Here is a 24,667-nt window from a genome sequence, read left to right on the forward strand (position 1 = left end):
GGCTGTATCCACTGCATTGGAAATACTTTAAGGACATGGACTACACACATCTATTCATTTTTATGCTAGCACTTGGGTTTCATTCATTCACTTAACACATATATATATCAAATACCTACTGTGTCAGACCCTGTTCTAAGGTTACGAAACAAAAATACTTGCCCTCAGGAAGCTTACATTTTGCTGCCTAATGCATGGAGATATACAATAAACATTAGGTTGCTTTATTGAATGAGTGAATAAGTAAGTGAATTAGTGGCTCCAGAAATAATTCCTATGTTTGTAAAATGGTTTGAAAATAGCTAGTTTTTCACCTCTGAAGACAAATCACTAATAAGTGGTATAAGTTCTCCATGAGCATTTTATACAGCATTTTTATTTTGTGTGTGTTTCCCTTTCTTTACTCATTTTCATCTCTTTGTGCAGCCATTAAAATAAGTGATTATTTATTATTAATTATGAATTTTTCCCCAGAGGACAGCTATATTGAATGCCAATCATTGCCATCCCCAAATCTAAAAAGTGATGCCATTAAATAGACTCCATGCTTGTGCTGCTGCTCTAGAAAAAGTAGTGATGATGTAAAAAATGTCCTGACTGCAGATATCTTATAGAGAGGTGATATATAGATATATAAATGAATCCAATGTAATTGTATTTAATATTTTGATCTGGCATGAAGATACAAATGAACTGCTAATTATGCACCCTCTGCAAAATAACCACAGATCAAATTTTCCTTATTTGCTTCATAAATTCCAATCACATGCAGCAAAGTGCTCATGTATTTTACTAAACTGTCATTTATTTTGGTTTGGTTATGTAGTCATTTTTATTCATTCACTTGCTCTTCCATTTTTTCAGTGTATTTTAATGTTCCAACTAATCTATGTTACACTGATCTCTGTCCTCACCATGCTTTCACACATGAAGGAGAGGACTCCATAGGTCATCATTGCTATTATATATCCTTTAAAATCATCACTATTACTAATTGGGTCAGATATAGTTCCCACTGTGATGAATGTGTTAAACTTAACACAAATTATTCATTTTTAGTATTTATTTAGTATATACACATATTTTAGTCTGTAGTATCCATTTTTAGCTATTATTGGGGTACTTTTGTATTATTATAAATTATTTAGTGTTACTATAAAACATTTACTTTTAATATTATTGTTAGGGTTATGAATGCAAAAATAATTTTGAGTTGATAGGATTCCTTTTTTTTTTTAGATTTATTTATTTTTGAGAGAGAGAGAGAGAGAGAGAGAGAGCATGCTAGAGCAAGTTGGGGAGGGGCAGAGAGAAAGCGAGAGAGGGAGAGATAGAATCTCAAGCAGGCTCTGTACTGGCAGCATGGAGCCCGACATGGGCTCAGACTTACAAACCATAAGATCATGACCTGAGCCAAATTCAAGAGTCAGTCAGTCGCTTAAAAGCTTACTAACCAACTGATCCAAACAGGTGACCCAAGCTGGGAAGATTCCTAAAGACCAGAGAGTTCAGTTCTTTTATTTTCAGGTGATATCTAACTTACTAAAGTAACTAAGCATCCAGTTGCTTTTGAGTTACACAAGATTTGGTAACCTAGTAGGTATATTATGATTATATATATATATATATATATATATATACGCACACACACACATATCTTCATTAGGGTGCAAATATATATAATACATATATTTACATATATATTCATAAGGGTGCAAATTGGAATTTTTCAAATATTGTGAATAGTACTAATTTCCAAATACTTGAGAGAGATCTTTCTATAGCTACAATGGTTTGGTCAGAATTATTTATAGTCCATGCTATGTATAGCATGACAGGTGATTTAAGATAGAGTTGCAGACTTTTACTGAAGAACAGACTTTTAGAATAAAAGTTAGCATCTCGCCATCCAATGCACACATTCTCCTGAGTGTTCTCATATTCAACATATGAACTATCAGAGTAATCATTTACCATGGATGACTCTGATGGATGAGTTACTCATTTCTGCCTAATGGACCACTCAGCATTTCAATTCAGCAGTAACTAAGCATATTCTTTATAGTTTTCAATGATCAAACACCTAGTATATTGCTAAGTCCTTAGGGGTACTCAGTAGTTCTTTGATGATGATTTTGCTTATAAGCCAAATCGATTAGGGAAGCAGAAAATAGAAAAGTGAACAATAGTAAAATCTTACATATTTTGGTACTCCAATATTAACTTTAAAGAAAACTGGTACATTTGTCCTCTAAACCTGTAACTATAATTAAAAAAAAAACTGTTCAAAATTAATTAATATATATGTGTGCTGTATATGAGCGATAACTTTAATGAAAGCTTTTTGCAAGATGTTTTAGACCTTTAAGATGATATATCTATATCTTAGCTTTAATAATAACTATTATTACATCAATAATAGTGTATTAAGTCTATAATACTTCCTATGCATTATATTTTAGAGTATTTTTAATTAAAGATTCTCAATATGTTCAAACAAAAAATAGTATGTATAATTTAAGGTTCACGTACTATTTTTTGTTTGAAAAATAGACTTAATACGCTATTATCAATGTAATAATAGTTATTAAATAACTTCATTTTATTAAATATCTCTTCATTTCTTATTTTGCAACTAATAGTTGGTGATAGATTTGTAGTCACATCTACTCATAACCTATTTTTACATGATATAGACCTAGTCATGCCAATGAATATGTTAGTAATATGTCATTTTAAATTATTAAATGTCATATGTAAATAGAAGAACGTGAAAATTTAACGATATAAAGATTTCTTTAAAATCCCCATATTTACTGAGTCCGATTTTCAATGTATATATGGAGTAACACAGAACTCTATTTTGCCCATTTAATGCCATGGGTTAGCTTTATGTATTTTGTACATGTGAATTTGGACTTTACTCTTTCTGGAATCAGAATTAATTTATGGTATAATATGGAGTATCAGAATGCAAATAAATTTAACATTGTCAAGAAATATTCCCTACAGTCTGCTATTTACATTGGTTAACCCATATTGTGGACTATAGAGTCTTGGTAATATTTAAATTAACTACACAGTCTGTGTAGGCATCAAGTTTTGTTAAATACTTGAAAAGTTTCTATTCCTTAAAATGCTGTACAATAGCTATATTGGTTGCGGGGTGGGGGGGGGGTGGGCAGTGACTAAACCCATATAATGGAATGAGAATAATACACATTTTACCATACAAGTAACTAAGGAATTTACACATGCAGTAAAATAGATGATGTAAACAAAAATAAGAATTTGTTATTAATTTTTAGTTCTTCCATGCTAGTCTAAGAAATAGATGAAAGCCCTTAGTCAGTAGAGGAAAACATCTCCATTCTGGTTGTTTTCCCATAAGTTTTCACATGTTCTTTTGGATCTACACCTGCTGAGCCAAGAACCTTAATTTGTTACAGAAACCTATTACTATATGCAAATTTTCCCCAGTGTCAGCTGATGGCAGTATTTAAAGTGTGTTTCATGTTCCACACCTGTAGTGTGGGGTGCTCCCTATCTAATGCCTATCTGTGCTGATGATTTGGGTTGTTTGCTACATTGGTTTCCTAGGACTGCCCTAACAAAATATCACAAACTGGTGGCTTAAAACAACAGAAATGTATTGTCTCACAATTCTGGAGCCTACAAGTCTGAAATTAAGTTGTCAGTATGGACATATTCCCTCTGAGACTTTGGCTAGAATCCTTCCCTGTGTCTTCCTAGCTTCTGGTGATGGCCATTAATCTTTGGTGTTCCGTGGCTACATCACTTCTATTTTTGGTTCTGTCATCACGTTGGCCATCTTCCCTGTATGTGTCTGTATCTCTTTTCTCTTTTTCTTAGGAGGACAACAGTTGTATTGGATTTGGGCTCACTTTAGTAGAGTATAACCTCATTTTAACTTGATTACATTTGTAAAGACTCTTTCTAAATAAACTCATATTTACAGATATTAGTAGTTAGGACATCAACATATCTTTTTTAGGGTGGGGAACATAGCTCAATCCATAACACTTGGTAATTGGAGGAATGACTCCACTTGTTGTTTTAGGCCCTGTGGATCTGATCCCATATTGAGTGCTGTGTGTCTTTACTTTCCCTTCCATTTCACTGAATCATTTCCTGACTTGAGAATGACTTGAGAACATATGTTGAAATTCTAATCCTCCATGTGATGGTATTAATGGTTGGTGCCTCTGAGAGGTCATTAAGTAATAGGGGCAGAGCCCTCATTAATGGGATTAATGCTTATAAAAAGGCTCCAGAAAGATCTTTTTTTCCCCTTCTACCATATGAGGACACTGCAAAAAAAAAACGACTGTTTGCCTATGAACCAGGAAATTCTCACCAGACATGAATTCTCACCATGACCTTGGATTTCCCAGCTTTCAGAAGTATGAGATATAGATGCTTATTGTTTGTAAGCCACTCAGTCTGTGGTGTTGTTACAGCAGCCTGACTGGAGTAAGATAACTGTCTTCCATCTTTGCTAATGTCATTACACTCCCTATAGGATTGAAAATCTGCCAAATTTGGAGGTACCATTCCTCCCTGGGCCAGATCAGAGTTTGATTTTTTTTCTTTTTTTAAATCATGGTAAGAAAGGTCCAAAGATTTGGAGACAGAGTATGCTCAAGGTATTTGCATGACCTTTTCTCTCTTTAGAAGGACAAACCCAGATAATAGCCACTTACTACTACTTGCTCATTTTCAAATCTTTGCCATAATATCAGAAACTGCAGTGATTCAAAGAATCCTGGGAACAGGCACTGATACTGCTGAGAGACTGGTGATGTTTCCAAAAGAAAATGACCTCAGCCAAACTCTACTAAGGAAACTTCATTCACCATTTTAGCAAGAAGGAATCAGTGATTTGACCCTTTTATTATATTCTTAGGGCAGAAATGTCAGCTCTTTATTTTTTCCCTAGGGTAAGATGGTGTGTCCCTGGTGAAATTTAATTACACATCCTGCCTTATCTTCATGAAAACCAATCACAACCTTGCTCTTGTTGAAATGAGTTATTCTCTAATGGATTTAGGAAGAAATACATATCAAAAGAGCTACATAAAGTGCCTCAAGCAGGGAATATCTATGTTATTCATTCTCCTTCATGCTGATATGCATATATCTTAGAGTAAGAGGTTCTAGGTTAGCATGAATATAGTGCTTAAGAAAAGTGATGGTAAACTTTTTTTTTTTTTTTTTTTTTTTTGCTGGCATTTTTGTATAACTGACAGGGTGGCATTTAGGACATCTTCAGTGATATTTTCCCCAAATATTATGTAATACATTTTAACATATCATTTGTTGTAGTAGTAGGAGTGATTCCTATTCATCCATTTTAATGTAGAATAATAAGAGCTACAATCTATCCTAAAATGAGACACACCTTTGTAAAATCCTATAGATGATGATTTTCATATTTGGAATTGACAAGTTTCACAGTGAAAGTTAGAGTTCATTTTTTCCACATGCCGACTAGTACAGATCAAATTGACATAAACTAGCAACAAATTAATAAAAAAATTTAAAGGAAGCATTTCATTTCTTGAATACAGTTTTAATATTTTATATTTTAGATGCTAAAACCTATTAAAAGTTAGACTAGAAAAATTTAATTTCCTTCCAATAAAAATGGAGTTAATACAAACTTAACATTAAACTATTTTAATGTAAAATGTAAGATTTTGATTTTCTCATCACACTTACTTTAAGTCAACTGTCTTGAAAAGTGAAATATAATGAACATATATTAAACACACAAATCCTAAGTGCTCATGTGTATACATTTTCACACACACACACACACACACACACACACACACACCAGTGTAATCAAGTTAATAAACAGGTTACAAGCACCTTTTTACTCTTTCCCAATAACTATTCCTCTGCTCACTAAAGGTAAGTACCATTCTGACTTCTTTCATCATAGATTGGTTTTGTGTATTTCTGAAAAACACAGTCAGTTAAGCATCCAACTCTTAATTTCAGCTCAGGTCATGATTTCATGGTTGTGGGATCCATCCCCACACTAGGAAGTATGGGGGAGCATACTCACATGCTGTGAGCATGGAGCTTACTTAAGATTCTCTCTTCCTCTCTTTCTGCCCCTCTCCCCTACTCACACCGTTTCTCTCTCTCTCTTTCTCAAAATAAATAAATAAACATTAAAAAAAATAAGTCCAAGCAAATATTGCAGATGCAGTTTTAGAAAGATAAAAAAAAAAAAACAAACAAAGAAACAGAAACAGAGCACATACTATATCTCTAAGAATACTTAAAAGCTCCTGTGTAGAAAACAAACTAAAAAGCAGATAATAAATAAGCATGACTGTATATCATGGCTGATATCAGAGATAATTGTGATTAAATTCACTAAAACATTAGAAATGTAATTAAATAAAACTTGTTTTTAAGATGCATGTTCAATAACAGCATATATTATGGATAGTGTCTTAATAAATGAACACAATAAAAAGTTAAGTTACTATCCTGAATCATCATTCAGCACACAATATTAATTCTCTAGTGAAATTTTCATCTTTGATATATGGCCTAAATATTCTTAACAGAATACTTTTTCCCCACAAACTAATTTGTTGTTACTTATTCTTTTGTTTTTAAGTTTATTTATTTTGAGAGAGAGAAAGAGAGTGTGAGTGGGGGCAGGGCAGATAAAGAGGGAGAGAATCCCAAGCAGGCTCTGGGCTGTCAGTATGGAGCCAGAGGCAGGACTTGATCTCATGAAATGAGATCACTACCCGAGCCGAAATCAAAAGTCAGATGCTTAATCGACTGAGCCACCCAGGTGCCCTTGTACTTATTTTTTCTGAGTCTTAATATCAGATTGTAAGTCTCTAAATTCTGCTATTTCAACATGTTGTCTACCATTTCAAAATTACTCAAGGGAAAAAAATAATCTATGAACACATTGGCTTAATACATTTTCTAATCACAGTTGATTTTTTTCCAGAGAAACTTCAAGTCAGAACTAGACAGATCAGTGCCAGAATCACACAGTTCCTATTAGCAACAAGAGAGTAAAAATAGTAATTGTTAAAAGAACATCATTATGTGGTCAAAGATAAATACAAGTTTGTCATCAATAAGATATCAGGAGTAAAATTAAGCTAATTTTTATAATGTGGCATAATTTTTGTATCTGTTTACTGAATTTAATGTGAGATGTATCATTGCTCATACTTAAATTTTCTAGGAAAGTAAGTAATATTGGTATAAAGAGCAAAGCATTTGGAGTCACTTATGGGTTTGGATTCTATTTTTATAATTCATTTTGTGCTTAATCTTACAGTTTTATTTCCATATGTATAAATTATGTTGCTGACATTATTTATCATTTAGACTTAAATGACTAGTGTAAAACACCCACAAAGTACCTGTCAGAATTCTTGCCTCAAACTAAACATCCAAGATATGCTACTTTTTCTCTTCCCCTTGTGTTAATGTTGCTAAATTATCTTTTATTTATTGTAGTTTTTATTCATTTTAATGTTCACCTTGTAGCCACTACAGTTGGTGTATAAGTTGAATTATTTTCTACAGAGTTTGATATCAATTATTTTCCTCTTTAAGAATAACTCCCTTTAAAAAGTGAAATCATGTGGAAAAGTTGGAATATAAATAAAACATCTCACTGAGAAAAAAAAAAATCATAAGTAGTCTTTCTGACCAAGGACTAAATTGCAAAAATGTGGTATAACCTGTGTCTAAGTCTCTTAAAGGCTCAAGGGAATATGGTGACAATGGACCTCAGTCTGACTTGGAGAATTTTAAGGAGTTCTATAATCAGATAAGGTACACTTTTTAAACATAAGTACAGGCAGTATAGCTCATGAAATACTGCACCAAAATAGAACATTTTACAAGGCTAATGACAAACTGTATTCCCTTTCTTTATTATGAGCAATTTTTATTGCTGTTATCCTGTCCAGAACCATATAGAAGCTACAAAATACAAGTCACACTTCCAGTTCAAAGACATATTATAAATTACAGAAAACCCATTTTGGAGTCAGATTTCAGAATTAGGTTTTTTTGTTTCGTTTTTTTTTTCGTGTTTATTCTTTATTTTGAGAGAGAGAGAGAGAGCGTGTGCATGAACAGGAGAGGGGGAGAGAGAGAATCCCAAGCAGGCTCCACGCTCTCGGTGCAAAGCCTGATGTGGTGCTCAATCTCATAAACTGTGAGATCATGACCTGAGCTGAAATCAAGAGTTGGAAGTTTATCCAACTGAGCCACCCAGATGCCCCTGCCCCCACCTTAAAAAAAAATCATCTTCCATTCCTCGGTACCCAAAGTGGTGCAGAAGATTGGTCTTCTATTCTCAGGTTACCCAGGTGAAGATTTATTGTTGATGACAAAGAAAACTCCACTACTTGAATTAGCCACAGGCCTGCATAGGCTTCTCTGTTCAGGTTGTGGGTGAACATGGGAAGCACTTTGAGGGCTGAAGTTAGAGAATAATGAAGTGATGTTCTGGTATCAGAGACAATATTTTTTAAAAGCCACACCCAAGACCAAGCTTCTGTTTGCATTTTTTTTTCTGCATAGACTTTCCTTTTTTTTTGTTTTGTTTTGTTTTGTTTTGTTTTCCCAAGAGTTCCCATTTTAAGGCCCCTGGGTGGCCCAGTGGCTTAAGTGTCCAACTCTTGATTTCAGCTCAGGTCATGATCAGGTGTGAGATCAAGCTCCATGCTCAGCATGGAGACTGCTTATGATTCCCTCTCTCCCTCTCTCTCTGCCCCTCCTCCACTCCCTTCCTTCTCTCTGTCTCTCTAAAAACATTACCAAAAAAATAAATAAATAAAAAAAGGAAGGGGGTTTCCTATATTCCTTTTCTCCTTGAGTTGCATTAACAAAGAGCTCCTTTAGTAATCATAACTTCAAGTTGAGTCAGGATTTGAGCAGAAGAAAGAGGTAGGAGAAGTTGTAAGAGGGTAAAATAAAAGAAGTTTTCCCACTATCTTGGTACCAAAACTGGAAAAGAATACCACAAGATAGAAACTTGCAAGCCATTATCTCTGACAAACATATATGCAAAAACCTCAGCAAGATATTAGCAAAACAAATTCAAGAACACATTAAGAGGGTTATACATCATGATCAACTGGGATTTATTCCAGGGATGCAAGAATGGTTCAACATCTGCAAATCATTCAATGTATACAACATGTTAACAAAATGAAGGATGAAAAATACGACTATCTCAATATATGCTGAAAAAGCACTTGACAAAATTCAATATACACTTATAATAAAAACCCTCAAAACTGTGAATATAGGGTGACATACCTCACCATAATGAAGGCTCTATACGAGAAGCCCACAGATAACATCATACTCAACATGGGAAAGCTGAAAGCCTTTACCCTAAGATCAGGAATAAGACAAAGATGTCTACTCTTTCCATTTTTATTGAACATAGCATTGGAAGTCCTAGCCAGAGCAATTAAGCAATGAAAAGAAATAAAAGGCATCCATATTGAAAAAAAAAAGAAGTAAAACAGTGACTCTTTGAAGATGACATTTTATTATAGAGAGAGAGAGCCCTAAAGACTCCATAAAAAAAAACAAACAAACATTAGAATTAATAAATGAAGTTGGTAAAGTTGCAGGACACAAAATCAATACATAAATATCTGTTGTACTTCTATACTAATAGTAAATTATTAGAGAAATAAAGAAAACAAGCCCATTTACAATTGTATCAGAAATAATAAAAATCTAGGAATAAATTAAATCAAGGAAGTGAAAGACCTGTTATATTAAAAACTAAAAGACATTAATAAAAGAAATTGAAGAAGACACAAATAAATGGAAATATATTCCATGCTATGGGTTAGAAGAATCAATATTCCTAAAATGTCCATACTACCCAAAGCAATCTACAGATTGCAATCCACATCAAAATTTCAAAAGCATTTTTCAAAGAAATAGAACATACAACTCTAAAATATGTATTATACCACAAAAAACCCTGAATAGCCAAATCAATTTTAAGAAAGAAAAATAAAGCTAAAGGCATCACACTCTCTGATTTCAAAGTTTATTACAAAGCTATAGTAATTAGAACAGTATGGTATTCGCATAAGCACAAGACACATAGATCAGTGGAACAGAGTAGAAAGCCCCCAAATAAACCCATATATATAGTCAATTAATGTACAACAAAGGAGCTAAGAATATACAGTGGGGAAAGGACAGTCTCTTCAATAAATGATGTTGGAAAAACTGGACAGCCTCATGCAAAAAAAAAAAAAAAGGAAAACTTGACTCCTATCCAATATCATGCACAAAATTTAACTCAAAATGAATTAAAGACTTGAACATACCACCTGAAACCATTAAACTCCTAGAAGAAAACATAGGTGGTAAGCTCCTTGACATAGATCTTGGCAATGACTTTTTTTTAATATGACACGAAAAGCAATGTCTATAAAAGCAAAAGGACTAATTCATACTAAAAATCTTCTGTACAGCAAAGGAAAACCTCAACAAAATGAAAAGGTAACCTACTGAATAGGAGAAAACATTTGCAAATCATATATCTGATAAGGGGCTAATATATAAAGAACTGATACATCTCAATAGGAAAAATCCAAACAATCTATTTTTTTTTAAATGGGCAAAATATCTGCAAAGACATTTTTCCCAGTAAGCTATACAGATAGCCAACAGATACAGGAAAATACACTCAACATCACTAATGATCAGGGAAATGCAAATCAAAACCACAATGAGATATTACCTCATACCTGTTAGAATGGCTGTCATCAAAAAGACAAGAGATAACAAATGTTGGTGAGGATGTGGAGAAAAGGGAACCTTTGTGCAATGTTAGTAGGAATGTAAATTGGCACATTTAACATGGAAAACAGTATGGAGGCTCTTTAAAAAATTAAAAATACAACTATCATATTATCCAGAAAATTACTTCTGGGTATGTATTTGGAGAAAACAAAAACAAACACTACCTCAAAAAAAAATATGCACCCCTATGTTCATTGTAGCATTGCTCACAATAGCCGAGATGTGGAAGAAATATAAGTGCCCACTGATAGAAGAATGGACACAGACATTGTAATACAATGGGATATTATTCAGTTATAGAAAGAATAAGATCTTGCCTTTACAATAGCATGGAAGGACCTCAAGGGCATTATGCTAAGTGAAAGAAGTCAGACAGAGAAAGACAAATACCATATGATTTATCTTATATAAGCATATCTTGGAGAGATATTGTAGCTTGGTTCCAGACTGAATAAAGACACAAAAAGTTAGTTAAATGAAGTTTTTGGTTTCGCAGTATATGTAAAAGTTATACTTGGACTATACTGTAGTCTATTAAGTGTACAATAACATTATGTCTAAAAAATGTACATACCTTAATTTAAAAATATTTTATTGCTAAAAAATGCAAACCATCATCTTAGCTTTCAGCAAGTTGTAATATTTTTGCTGAGAGAGGATCTTGCCTCAATGTTGTTGGCTACTGACTGATCAGGGTGGTTTTTGCTGAAGGCTTGGGTGCCTGTGGGAATTTCTCACAATAAGACAATGATGGAGTTTGCTGCATTGATGATCAACTCTTTTCATAAACAATTTCTCTATAGCATGTGATGCTGTTTGATGCCATTTTACGCACAGTAGGACTTCTTTCAAAATTGGAGTCAATCCTTCTAAATCCAGCTGCTGCTTTATCACTAAGTTTATGTAATATTCTAAATCATTTGCTGTTATTTTAACAATATTCACAGCATCTTTACTAGGAGTAGTTTCCATATAACGAAACCATTTTCTTTGCTCATCCATAAGAAGCAATTTCTCATCCATTAAATTTTTATCATGAGATTGTAGCAATTCACTTACATCTTCAGGCTCCATTTATAATTTCAGTTATACTGCTATTTCTGCAGTTACTTCCTCCAGTGAGGTCTTCAACCCCTCAAAGTCATCATGAGGTTTGAAATCAACTTCTTTCTAACTCTTGTGAATGATGATATTGGGACATGTTCCCATGAATCATTAATGTTCTTACTAGCATCTAGAATGTGAATCTTTTCCAGAAGTTTGAAAATATACTTTGCCAAAATCCATCAGAAGAATCACTGTCTATGGCAGCTATATTCTTACAAAGTTTATTCTTAAATAATAAGACTTGAAAGTAGAAATTACTCTTTGATCCATGGGCTGCAGAATGGATATTGTGTTAGTGGCATAACAATACAGTAATTTTGTTGTACATCTAAATTAGAATTCTCAGGTTACCAGGTGAGTTATCAATAAGCAGTTATATTTCAAAAAGCATCTTTTTTCTTAGCAGTAAGTCTCAAAAGTGGCTTAAAATAATCAGTAAACCATGCTGTAAATAGATAGGCTGTCATTCAGACTTCATCGTTCCATTTACAGGGCGTAGGCAGAGTAGAGTTAGCCTAATTCTTTTTTTTTTTAACGTTTATTTATTTTTGGGACAGAGAGAGACAGAGCATGAATGGGGGAGGGGCAGAGAGAGAGGGAGACACAGAATCAGAAACAGGCTCCAGGCTCTGAGCCATCAGCCCAGAGCCCGACGCGGGGCTCGAACTCACGGACCACGAGATCGTGACCTGGCTGAAGTTGGACGCTTAACCGACTGTGCCACCCAGGTGCCCCTAGTTAGCCTAATTCTTAAAGGCCCTAGGATTTTGGAATAGTCAATGAGCATTGGCTTCAATTTAGTCATCAGCTGCATTAGCCCCTAACAGGAGTCAGTCTGTCTTTTGAAGTTTTGAAGCCTTGAAGCCAGGCAATGATTTCTCCTCTGTAGCTATGAAAGCCTTAGGTGGCATCTGTTTCCAATAGAAGCCTGTTTTGTCTACATTGGAAATTTGGCGTAGCCATCTTCACTATTAATCTTAGCTAGATCCTCTGGATAACTTGTTGCAGCTTCTCCATCAACACTTGGTGCTTGGCCTTGTACTTTTATGTTATGGAGATGGCTTCTTTCCTTAAACCTCATGTACCAGCCCCTTCTAGCTTCAAACTTTTCTTCTCCAGCTTCCTCACCTCTCATCCTTCATAAAATTGAAGAGAGTTAGGGCCTTGCTCTAGATTAGGCTTTGGCTTAAATGTATGTTGTGGCTGGTTTGATCTATTCAGACCACTAAAACTTTCTCCGTATCAGTAATAAGGCTGTTTTGCTATCTCATCATTCAATGTCCATTCAAGTAGCACTTCTAATTTCCTTTAGGAACTTTTCTTTTACATTCACACATTGGCTAACTGGTACAAGAAATCTAGCATTCAGCGTATCTTGGCTTTTGACATTCCTTTCTCACTAAGCTTAATCATTTCTAGCTTATGATTTAAAGTGAGAAACATGAAAATCTTCCTTTTGCTTGAGCATTTAGAAGCCATTATAAGGGTATTAATTGGCCTAATTTCAATATGTTGTGTCTCACGAAACAGAGAAACTGAGGGAGAGGGAGAGAGACAGGAACACCTGGTCGCTGGAGCACTCAGAGCACACACAATATCAAAGTAACATCAAAGATCACTGATCACTAATCACAAAAACAAATTTAACAATAATAATGATGAAAAAGTTTGAACTATTGTGAAAGTTACCAATATGTGACATAGAGACACAAAATGAGGAAATGCTGTTGGAAAACTGGCACCTATAGACTTGAAAGTTGCTTTCCAGAGTTGTCTCAAACCTTCAATTTGTTAAAAAAATTAAATGCATTATCTGTGAAGCCAAATAAAACAAGGTATACCGATATGTAAAAAACAAATGAATAACAATGACAACAACAGAAAATCCCCCAAAACTCCCTAAACCAAAAATCAAAAAAAAAAACAAACTCATGGATACAGAGAACAGACTTATTATTGCCAGAGGTGAGGGTGCAGATGGGAAAAATGGGTGAAGAGCTCAAAAGCTTAAATAAATAAATAAATAAATAAATAAATAAATAATAGAATTAAGTTTTACTTTCTTTCATTTATACGTAGAGAGAAGTCGAGCTCTTTTTTAATTTGGATCACATTTTTAAGTCTTCTCTTAGTTAGGTATAATCATTTACCTTCTTTAATAAGCAACCAGAAAGATAAGCCTGTGATTATTCTCATCTCAAATTTCAAACTACTTGTTCTCAAGGGGGGGTTAATCCAGTCATCTTTACTTTTAATTTTTTTTTTAACGTTTATTTATTTTTGAGAGACAGAGAGAGACAGAGCACAAGCGGTGGAGGGGCAGAGAGAGAAGGAGACACAGGATCCTAAGCAGGCTCCAGGCTCTGACCTCTCAGCACAGAGCCCGATGTGGGGCTCCAACTCACAAACCCTGAGATCATGACCTGAGCCAAAGACGGCCGCTCAACCGACTGAGCCACCGAGGCGCCCCAGTGATGTCTACTCTTTACTGAGTACTACAAAAGTAAATCCTACCATCAATACTTGAAAGCGTCACCCTCCCCGCCATGCTCTTAATCAAGACTTTCCATTTTCTTGGCAACAGAGCAACGGGCACCACGCCTTCAACAACCAGCTTCTGGAGAACACCAAAACTTACCTTGTCAGCTCTCATTTTCTAATACCCTAGTCATAAAATAAGGGTTTTGAACCATTCTAGCATGAAAGACAACATGATATTTCATAAATAGTTCATTGCCCACCAATAAAATACAATTCAAAGAGAAATAAAAAAAGGAGAAAATAGTAAAGTACACTTGAGGTACTCACAGAATCCTGACCTGAGCCCCACAAGCTGAGTGCCCAGCAGGGCTCAACTCATTTTCACCTGAACATAAAATTTTTAAATCTCCATCAACAATATGCTATGGGTTTTTTCTTCCCCTTCTAATGAGAAGTATAAGTTCAATAAAAGTGGGATTTTTAAAAACTTGCCACTTGACATTTTAAAAATATCACCTTGGTTAATTCTGACCTTAATGGTAAAATTAACAATGATGAGACTAACATAATTAGAGAAACAAAAATTATCACCCTTGAGGACTTTTGCATCTCTTTCATTTTGCTAAAAGCTTTACAAGCACTATAACTTAACTGTCAGAACGGCTCCGTGAGATACATATTACTTCTCCCTTTTAGAGATGAAGAAACTGAGGTTCCGAGACACTGAGTAAGCTGTCATATTTCTTAGTACACAGAGCCCAGCTTTCCAACTCAGGTTTGTCTGAGAACAAACTTCATGCCTCTGGCAACAGAGTGATATTGCCAATAAGTTCAAATCTTCCCTTAGTGTTTTACGATTTGCCAAATCCTTTTCTTTTTTTTTTAATTGATGTATGTCACAATCTTACAAGTCAACTAGTAAATGCATTATCAGCATGTCTTTTTATTTTTTATTTGTTTAAATTGTATTTCATTGTGACAATAACACTTAGCATGAGATCTATCCTCTCAACACATTTTTAAGTTTATATTACAGTATTGTTAACCATAGGCACACTACTGTTCAGTAGATCTCCAGGACTTATTTATCTTGCATAATCAAGACTTCATGCCCTTAGTTAGCAACTCCTCATTTTCCCCTTCCTCAACTCCTGAAAACCAACATTCTACTTTCTGATCTTATGAGTGTGACTATTTTAGATACAGCACATAAGTGCAATCATGTGATATTTGTCCTGTGATTGTCCTCAAGGTTCATCCATGTTGTCACATATTGCAAGATTTCCTTCTTTCTAAAGGCTGAATAGTGTCCCATTGTATGTACATACCACATTTCTTTATTCATTCATCCACTGATAGACATTTAGGCGGTTCCCACATCTTGACTATTGTGATAGTACTACAATGAACACTGGAGTGCTAATATCTCCTTGAGATCCTGATTTAAAATCTCTTGCATAGGGGTGCCTGGGTGGCTCAGTCAGTTAAGCATCTGAATCTTGATTTGGGCTCTGGTCGTGATCTCATGGTTCATGAATTTGAGACCTACGTCAGGCTCTATGCTGAGTGTGGAGCCTGCTTAAGATTCTCTCTCTCTACCCCCCCTTCCCCACCCCCACCCCGCTTCCCTGCTTTCTCTCTCTCTCTCTCTCAAAACAAATAAACTTAAAAACAACAACAACAAAATAAATCTTTTTCATAAATACTCAGGAGTGGATTACTGGATCATATGGTACTTCTGTTTTTAATTTTTTGAGGAAAATCTCTATACTGTTTTTCAATAGCAACTGCACTATTTTGCATTCCCACCAACAGTGTACAAATGTTCCAATTTCTTCACATCCTCACTAACACTTGCTGTCTTCTGGGTTTCTGTTTCTGTTGTTTGTTTGTTTGTTTGTTTGTTTGTTTGTTTACAACAGCCATTCTAACAGGTGTAAGGTGATATCTCATTGTGGTTTTGATATTTATTTCTCTGATGATGAGTGACGTCGTGTATCTTTTCATTACCCATACATATGTCTTCTTTGAAGAAATGTCTATTCAAGTCTTTATCTCATTTTTTAATTGGGTCATTACTTGTTTTTGCTTTTGTTTTGCTTTTGTTTGCTACTGAGTTGTAGGAATTTCTTACATATTTTGGAAATTAGCTCCTCTGATATATGATTTAAATATTTCTCACGTTCTTAGCTTGCCTTCTCACTCCACTGGTTGTTTTCTTTGCTGTTCAGAAACTTCAAGAGAAAAGAAAACAAAGACTCTGGATGTGTAACTAATTTTCCCAATACCACAGAATTATAAAAAGACAGAATTAGAACTTAATTATTCTGAATAATCCATACTTGTTTGTATAAAATAAATCCATACACTTTATGAAAGGCTTTTTGGAAGTACCATATGAAATATTAACTATTTTATAGAACTTTGAAACATAGACAAGAGTACTGGTATGAAATTCTGGTAATGAAGCCAAGAAGGAAATAGCAAAATGTGACAGGCCCTGTGGGCAACATCTGCTTTTGTTTTATAAAGAACATTTTTTATGTGAAATTACTCTGGAAGAGGCTACTGGCATACTTATTCAAGTCAATTCCATACATAATATATAGTTTATGTCTGCCATCTGAGGAAAAGGAGCACCCAATAGTACCTTAATATGTCTACTGAATCTATCTGCTAAACGACATGGCCTATTTGTGGGTTGATTCAACAATTTCAATTCTCACTGGGAGCTGCTGACTCATAGATATTTGATATGATCTCCTATCTTCGTGGATTACATTAATAATATCTGATGCTTTTTTTTTTCCATTCTTAACATATAAGGTTTAGCCCACTGCTTGGTAACTGAATGGAAAAAAAGAAATCATTTCTTACATGATAGTTCCGGTGACAGTATTTTGTATTCAATAGAGTGATGGGTAATAAGGGAGCTCTATTCTCTTATTTTATTCAAGGTCAATAGATATAAGACAATAAGGAAAAATGGAAAAGGTTGATTAACATGAATATTCATCAGATACATTGGAATTTTTATTTTATTTATGGAATAACCATATGCCCTCGTGTTTAACGTGACCGATGGTATATCTTTTAGTATAATTATGAGGATATATTCTGTTCCTCATTCTGATTTCATAATACCAGGAAGCTTTTATTTGAATCAGTCCCAATAAAAATTTGGAATGACAACAATCCATTTAAAAACAACCTCGGGGCGCCTGGGTGGCGCAGTCGGTTAAGCGTCCGACTTCAGCCAGGTCACGATCTCGCGGTCCGTGGGTTCGAGCCCCGCGTCAGGCTCTGGGCTGATGGCTCAGAGCCTGGAGCCTGTTTCCGATTCTGTGTCTCCCTCTCTCTTTGCCCCTCTCCCGTTCATGCTCTGTTTCTCTCTGTCCCAAAAATAAATAAAAGTTGAAAAAAAAAATTTTCAATAAAAAAATAAAAAAAAAATAAAAACAACCTGTTATCCTTCTTAAAGATAACACAATTATGTAATTTCGCTGTGCAGAAATAGTTCTTCTCTGTCTTAGAAAACATGAATGTTCTAATTACCCACTCATATTGGTTCAAAGATTATTACAATTTTTAAATTGGATTCTTCCACAGAATATAGAGATTGGAAAATTATTTTCTGATTGAAAAATGTGAAAAGTCAATTTACTGACTTTATACTCTTCCTTCGATGTCTAAATATTTATAGTAATGTTGAACGATTCCAAATAAAGTACTTAATATTAACAGTGTTCAATGATTATGTAGAATTCTAGTCACTATAAAGTATTTAGAAATTGCAGGTATTTTGCACAGCATCACTATTAGATCAGTCAGTCAGTATCCAGGCCGCATCTTTATGCATCCCAGAAAAATAAAATAAATGGGGGAAGCCTGTCAGTGTAGTTTACCATGGTCTATCTTCAGAATAGATATGAATCTGCCATATCAAGCATGTGCAGTCTATTCAGAGCTTTAAAACTGCTGCAGTTAGCAATACTGACTGATTTTGAAGTACTGTGATCTTTTACCCCTCAGTATGTACATAAGATATATAAGGTTTCCATGATGAGATTCTGGAGGTCAGGGGACACCAAAAAATATGTCATAGTACTCTGGTCTCTTGCAAAAATTTGTACTCAAGGTGAGCCTCCAACAAACGTAAGTTTAATGAATGAATAAATGTTATTAAGACTACTTTTACATGGGGTGGCCAACTAAAATCATTTCTAGAAGCTCTAATTGAATCTGACAACCCCATCTTGTCTATACAAATTTGATCTAAAGGAATCAGAACATTTAGGCTTCACTGACATCATTGGCTCCATATTCTGTAAGCCAGTAAATATTTATGCTGAAATTGCACCTTTACACTGGAAGAACTGAGAAGATTATAGGAAAAAATACCAATATCTCTTCTAATTTAATACCAGTTGCACTTAACATGGTGCATCAACTGCCAACAGTAAGGGGTCACCGAGGCAGGAACTTTCCCAAATACTTTTTGCTTATGATTGTAATTAAGTGACTGTCACACCTTGTGACCAGTTCAAGGGTAGAAAAATAAAATTTTTAAAAAAGAAAGAAAATGATATGTAAGTAGATGAAGCAGAAGGAAGGAGAGGAGGAAAGAAATAGATAAAAGAAGGAATAAGCAGAGTAAAACTATTATATATGTAGATGCGTTTTGGTGGCGTCCTGGTCACAGGTTAGGTATTATCCTTTTCGGATATGTCGTACAGAACCCTAGTAATCAGAGAAGGACAGAAAGAAGAGGATTAGCCAGAGGGGCGTATTTATGCCTCTTTACCCCATTTCTTCTTTCAAAAAGGTAGCTCTACCTTTATATATACTTTTATGATACTTCTATATATATTTCATATGAAGAAGGAGCTCTGCTACTTTAAAAATGTGTTACACTTTTTGTTTTTTTACAATTTACCTTTCTAGGGAAGAAATAATAGGTAAAGAGTAAGGAGGTAAAGATTTAGGCAATCATCTCCATTCTATATGTGACACATCCTATGTTTCAGTCTGCAATCTACCACCCATTAGCTACAGAAAACACATCTTCAGACATGGATTTTTTATGGTTCCCATTTGTATCTGCAAAATCATCTTTTATGTCCCCTGTTGAACTTTGACTTTTCCTAAAGTGGAAACCTCATTTGTCTCCTGACATCCTCTATAATTTCTCTTTTCCATAACCTAGCTCACCCATTCTCTTCCCTACCTAAAATACTCTTACAGAGATTTCTAACCTGCCTCCACATCTATCTTTCAAAGCCCTCTTCAAGTGGAAATGTATTTCAGTGCCTTTCTGGCAATTCCTATCTGGATGGAAAATTTTCTTTCTCTCTACTATATACTATACATATACTACACGTTATACATTTGCTTTTAGTTTTTGTTTAGATCAATTATAAAATTAGCAGCATAGTATATTGGTGAAAAGTGAATGTTTCAGGATTAGAACTTCTCAGCTCCAATCTCACTTTTGCCACTTGCTAGGTGTATGACCTGAGCTAGTTACTTAAGGCCCTTGGTACCTCAGATTCCTTAAATGCAAAATGAAAAGAAAAAATCCTAGTACACAGGCATTTTGTGAAATTTAAATAAAAGAAAACAGGAAAAAATAGTACAGAAACAGCATTTTGTATACAGTGAGTGCTCTATGAAGCTGCTTATTAATATTATTGTTTTATGAATATGTGTTATTTCCCCCCAAATACAGCAAGAGCTTTATACAGGATGCTTTATTCTATTATGTATACATTGCATAATATATCAAGTTGCTTAATATGGAATAGGTAAAGATGATTTTTTAATTGAGTTGAAATAAATTAAATTAGCATCTTCTTTAGAATTCGTCTGTAATAGAAGCTTGCAATTTTTTCCTCTTTCTTCTTGGTTTCCTGATATAGTTCCAACATTGGTGATTACATTTGGTTTATAACATTCCTGGTGTGCTGTAATTGGAAATGTTGTTTTCTTGTCTCCCAGAAGGGTAGAGAGAAGAGGAAGCATGTAATGATTCCACCCATAAGTGGCTACATTCCAGTGTGATGTAAAGGGAACTAATTCCCTTCACCCCTGCCTAGCAGAGCTCTGTGGAGGCATTACACACATCTTGTAAATGAAACTCTTCCCGAGGTGCCTTCATTTATCTCTCGGTGCAATAGGCACAGTGGCTAATATGCATTGGGAACTTACTATGCTCATGTCAGTATGATAGATCTCTCACGTGTATTTTATATTTACCCCTGCAACAATGTTAAGAAAGGGTAGTATGATCATTCTCTTTTTTCCAGGTAAAACAATAAACTCAAAGAATTTATATGATATGTTCAAAGTGACACAGCTAATGAAATGGCAGAATCAGGACCTGAAGATAATTCTGACTCCAGAGAATGCAGCTTTTTGTCAGAATGATTCTTTATAGACTAATATTGAGAGTCTTTCCTTAAGCTTCAATATCCATCTTTATTAAGAGAATGTTTTCAGTGACTTCTAGCTCAGATCCTTTATAGAGAACAAATTTTAGTGAGAAAAGCACTAAAGCGCTTAAACACTATCACAAGTGGATGGAAAAGTACATAAAGTATTATGGTAAAATAATAACAAACTATTAATTAAGAGCTGTGCTCTCCAGTATTCCTTTCAGTTCCTTGCTGTGGCTCACATTCATCCAAAGCTTTTGTATCATAATAAATGGAGTCTGAGATCCAAAAACATAAGCTCTGAAAGACTTAGCAGACAAAATTTATGCTATATTAAAAGCTTGCAAAAGCATACAAAAATGTCAGGTTACTACAATCAAGACTGGGCAAAATACTCTAGACTGGTTAAAGGATAAGGAATGGAGAATCAGAGAGAAAAGAGAAGACATTTGAGTCGCTTAGTCTCCATGAAGAGGTCTTGTCCTTTGTCCACACTTGATCCGGACAGAGATTCAATAAGGTGACTATTAATTCAAAAGTTTAGATTGGTTTTGGGAACACATAGCAGAGAAGACTGTGATAACATAGACTCAGAGGAGCATCTTGGAAGCTGAAAAATCCCTCTTAATTTTCACACAGGCAAGATGATGTAAATGTAGAAAAAAAATTAAGTCTGCATAATGATTTGGCCAAAAGACTTGAAACAGCTTTATAAAGTCTTCATGTGCTTCAGAGTATCACGGGGCACAGCAGAATATTTTGCCTTACTCCTAAGCAAAGGCATCTATGTTATAGAGTATTGTAAGCCAAGAGGAGGACTTTCATTCATAACAGGCTTACTTAACACCCACCTCCATGGAAAGAAATCCAAAATCCAGTGAAGAACAAGAAGGATGAGAAGATAACAGCACAGGATAACAAAGGGTCCAATTGCCAGCAATTTCCATAAAATACCACCACATCATCTTCTAAGGAACCCAGACATCACTCAACATAAGGGATAAGGTGGACCCTAAACTGAAAGTGGTCTAATTCTCCCATCCCAAAGAAAGGAGGATTGTAACAGAAACCTGATTTCAGATGCAGGAAATGGAGTTATATTTTGTGCATAATTGAGCTTATGATCTTAAATCCACAGCTATTCATAACTTTTTTTAACTTCACTAGTCCAATTTAAACTAATATTTTCAGAAATATAATTTACTCAATTTGAATAAATTCATTTAAAAAACACCATAAAATGCATGCATAAATTGCATTAAGTGCTGATTCTATAACTTTGTACCTCTCCTATTATATATTCTAATTATAGCTTCTCTAGAAATGGAAATCACTATGGATATTTCTATTGGGAATAACAGCTTTTTCTTCATTGTCTACTCTTGGCTTAAAATCTTTTTCTTTTCTTTCTATTCTTCCTTCCTTCCTTCCTTCCTTCCTTCCCTCCCTCCCTCCCTCCCTCCCTCCTTCCTTCCTTCCCTCCCTCCCTCCTTCCTTCCTTCCTTCCTTCCTTCCTTCCTTCCTTCTCCTTCCTACCTTCCTTCCTTTCAATTTGAGAGAGAGAGAGAGAGCACAAGTGAAGGTGAAAGCCAGAGGGATAGAGAGAGAATCTTAAGCAGGCTCCATGCTCAGCATGGAGTCTGAGGCAGGGCTAGATCCCATGACCCTGGGATCATAACCTGAGCTGAAACCAAGAACGGGATGCTCAAGCGACTGAGTCACCAACGCACCCCAAATTGTAATTTTTATTTTTATTATTGTTTAAGTAGGCTCAGGCCCAGAGCAGAGCCCAACATGGGGACTGAACACATGATTCTGAGATCAAGACCTGAGCTGAGACCATGAGTTGGATGTTTAGCCGACTGAGCCACCCGAGCACTCCAGCTTGAAATCATTTTCAAAGAATGTAATTAAAATATTGTAACCCTTATTGCATCTTCTTTAGAAAACGGCTGAAAAGCTTATATATTGTTACTGCTAGCAAATTTGTTTTAAAATTTTCCTTCACTCTTTCAGTTCTCTCTCACCAGTCTCACAGATGTTCTAGTCTCTTTCCTTTCCAATGCAAACTTCTAAAAACTACATCTTTTCCCTATGTTGACCAGAATGGCTTCTGACTCCTCCACCATCCATTTCAACTTTAGGATATGCCTTTGGGTTTTCAACTAGCAATGCTTGCTCTTTACTTTGTTATCTATTACTGTGTGACAAACCATTCCAAAATTTAGTATCTTAAAACAACAAACGCTTGTGTGCATACAGTTCTCTAATAAGGTCATCATCTGGAAGAGATGGTTTTTCTGTGCTCCGTGTGTCATTGACTAAGGAAGCTCAAGTGGAGCTGGAAGATCTACTTCCAAAATGGCTTCCTTCAAGCATCTGACAAGTTCACACTGGCTGATGGATAGGAGCTTGGCTGGGGCTGTGTAGGCAGGAGTCTTGGTTTTCCTCCATACAGCCCAGCATGGCGCTAGATTAGGTTTGCAAAGTTATAGTCTCAGGATAACAGCATTTCTTACATGGTGGATGGCTTCCAACATGGACAAAAGTACAAAAGTAAAAGCTTCCAGGTGTTCTTATATATTAATTAGGCTTAGAACTTTATAACATTACTTCTAATACAATTTAGTAATTATAAATCCAGGGAGAATGGCTGCACAGGATCACAAATAGCAGATGATATGGCTCACTGAGGGCAGGGGGGATATGATGAAACACATTGGTGTGCCCTTTTATCATGTAGATCCCCAAATTCTCAAGTATTTTAAAATTTTATAATTATTTTATTATTTATTTATTTATTTATTTATTTATTTATTTATTTAATTTATTCATTTATTTAATTTTAGAGAGAGAGAGAGAAAGAATGCCCAAGAATGAGAGAGGGGCAGAGAGGGGGAGAGAGAGAGAGAGAGAGAGAGAGAGAGAGAGAGAGAGAATCTTAAGCAGACTCCATGCTAAGCATGGACACTCAATCCCACAACAATGGGTCATGACATGGCACTCGATCCCACAACGATGGGTCATAATATGAGCCAAAATCAAGAGTTGGAGACTCAACCAGCTAGGCACCCATTATTTTACCCATTATTATAATTTTTTATAATAAATATTGAAGAAATGGAGAGGGATAGACAGTAATCAAATAATCAAACAAGAAATTATAAAGTTAAGAAGAGAGAGAGAAAGGGGAATAAAAAAGTTCCAAGGAAAGAGAATAGCATATAAAAAATGTATTGGACTAGGAGGGAACATGCTAAATAAGACAAAGGCCAATGTGGCTGCAATACAGAGAGTGATGAGGGCCATGATATGAGATGAGGCTAGATGATAAGAGATGAGTCTTGGAGGGCTTTTTGGGCTGCATAAAGGGACTTTTACCTTTATTCCAAGAACAACGAAAACCTATTTAAGAGTGATAAGCTAGAAAATTATATGGTACGGGATTTATGAATTAAAAAAAATCATTTTGGCTGATGTGCATAGATCAGCTGGAGTAGAGGTTGACACAATGACTATTAAGAGAACAGTTTGGAATTGGGAGCTGAGAAAAAATGCTTGGAAAAATTAGATGGATAGGAAAGATAAAATGGAGAAACATACAGAAGCATAATGGGAAGAGGTGATGGATTAGATATATTAAGGGTGAATTTGGGAATAGTATGTGTCAAGGATGACTAGACAAATGGGTGCCATTTCCTTTAATAGGAAACCCTGGAAGAGATGGTGTGAGGTCCTTTGGGACTTCTAATAGGAGATATCAAGATGGCAATCTAATA

Source organism: Prionailurus viverrinus, chromosome A1, assembly GCF_022837055.1.
Source record: "Prionailurus viverrinus isolate Anna chromosome A1, UM_Priviv_1.0, whole genome shotgun sequence".
In the NCBI taxonomy this organism is placed as follows: domain Eukaryota; kingdom Metazoa; phylum Chordata; class Mammalia; order Carnivora; family Felidae; genus Prionailurus; species Prionailurus viverrinus.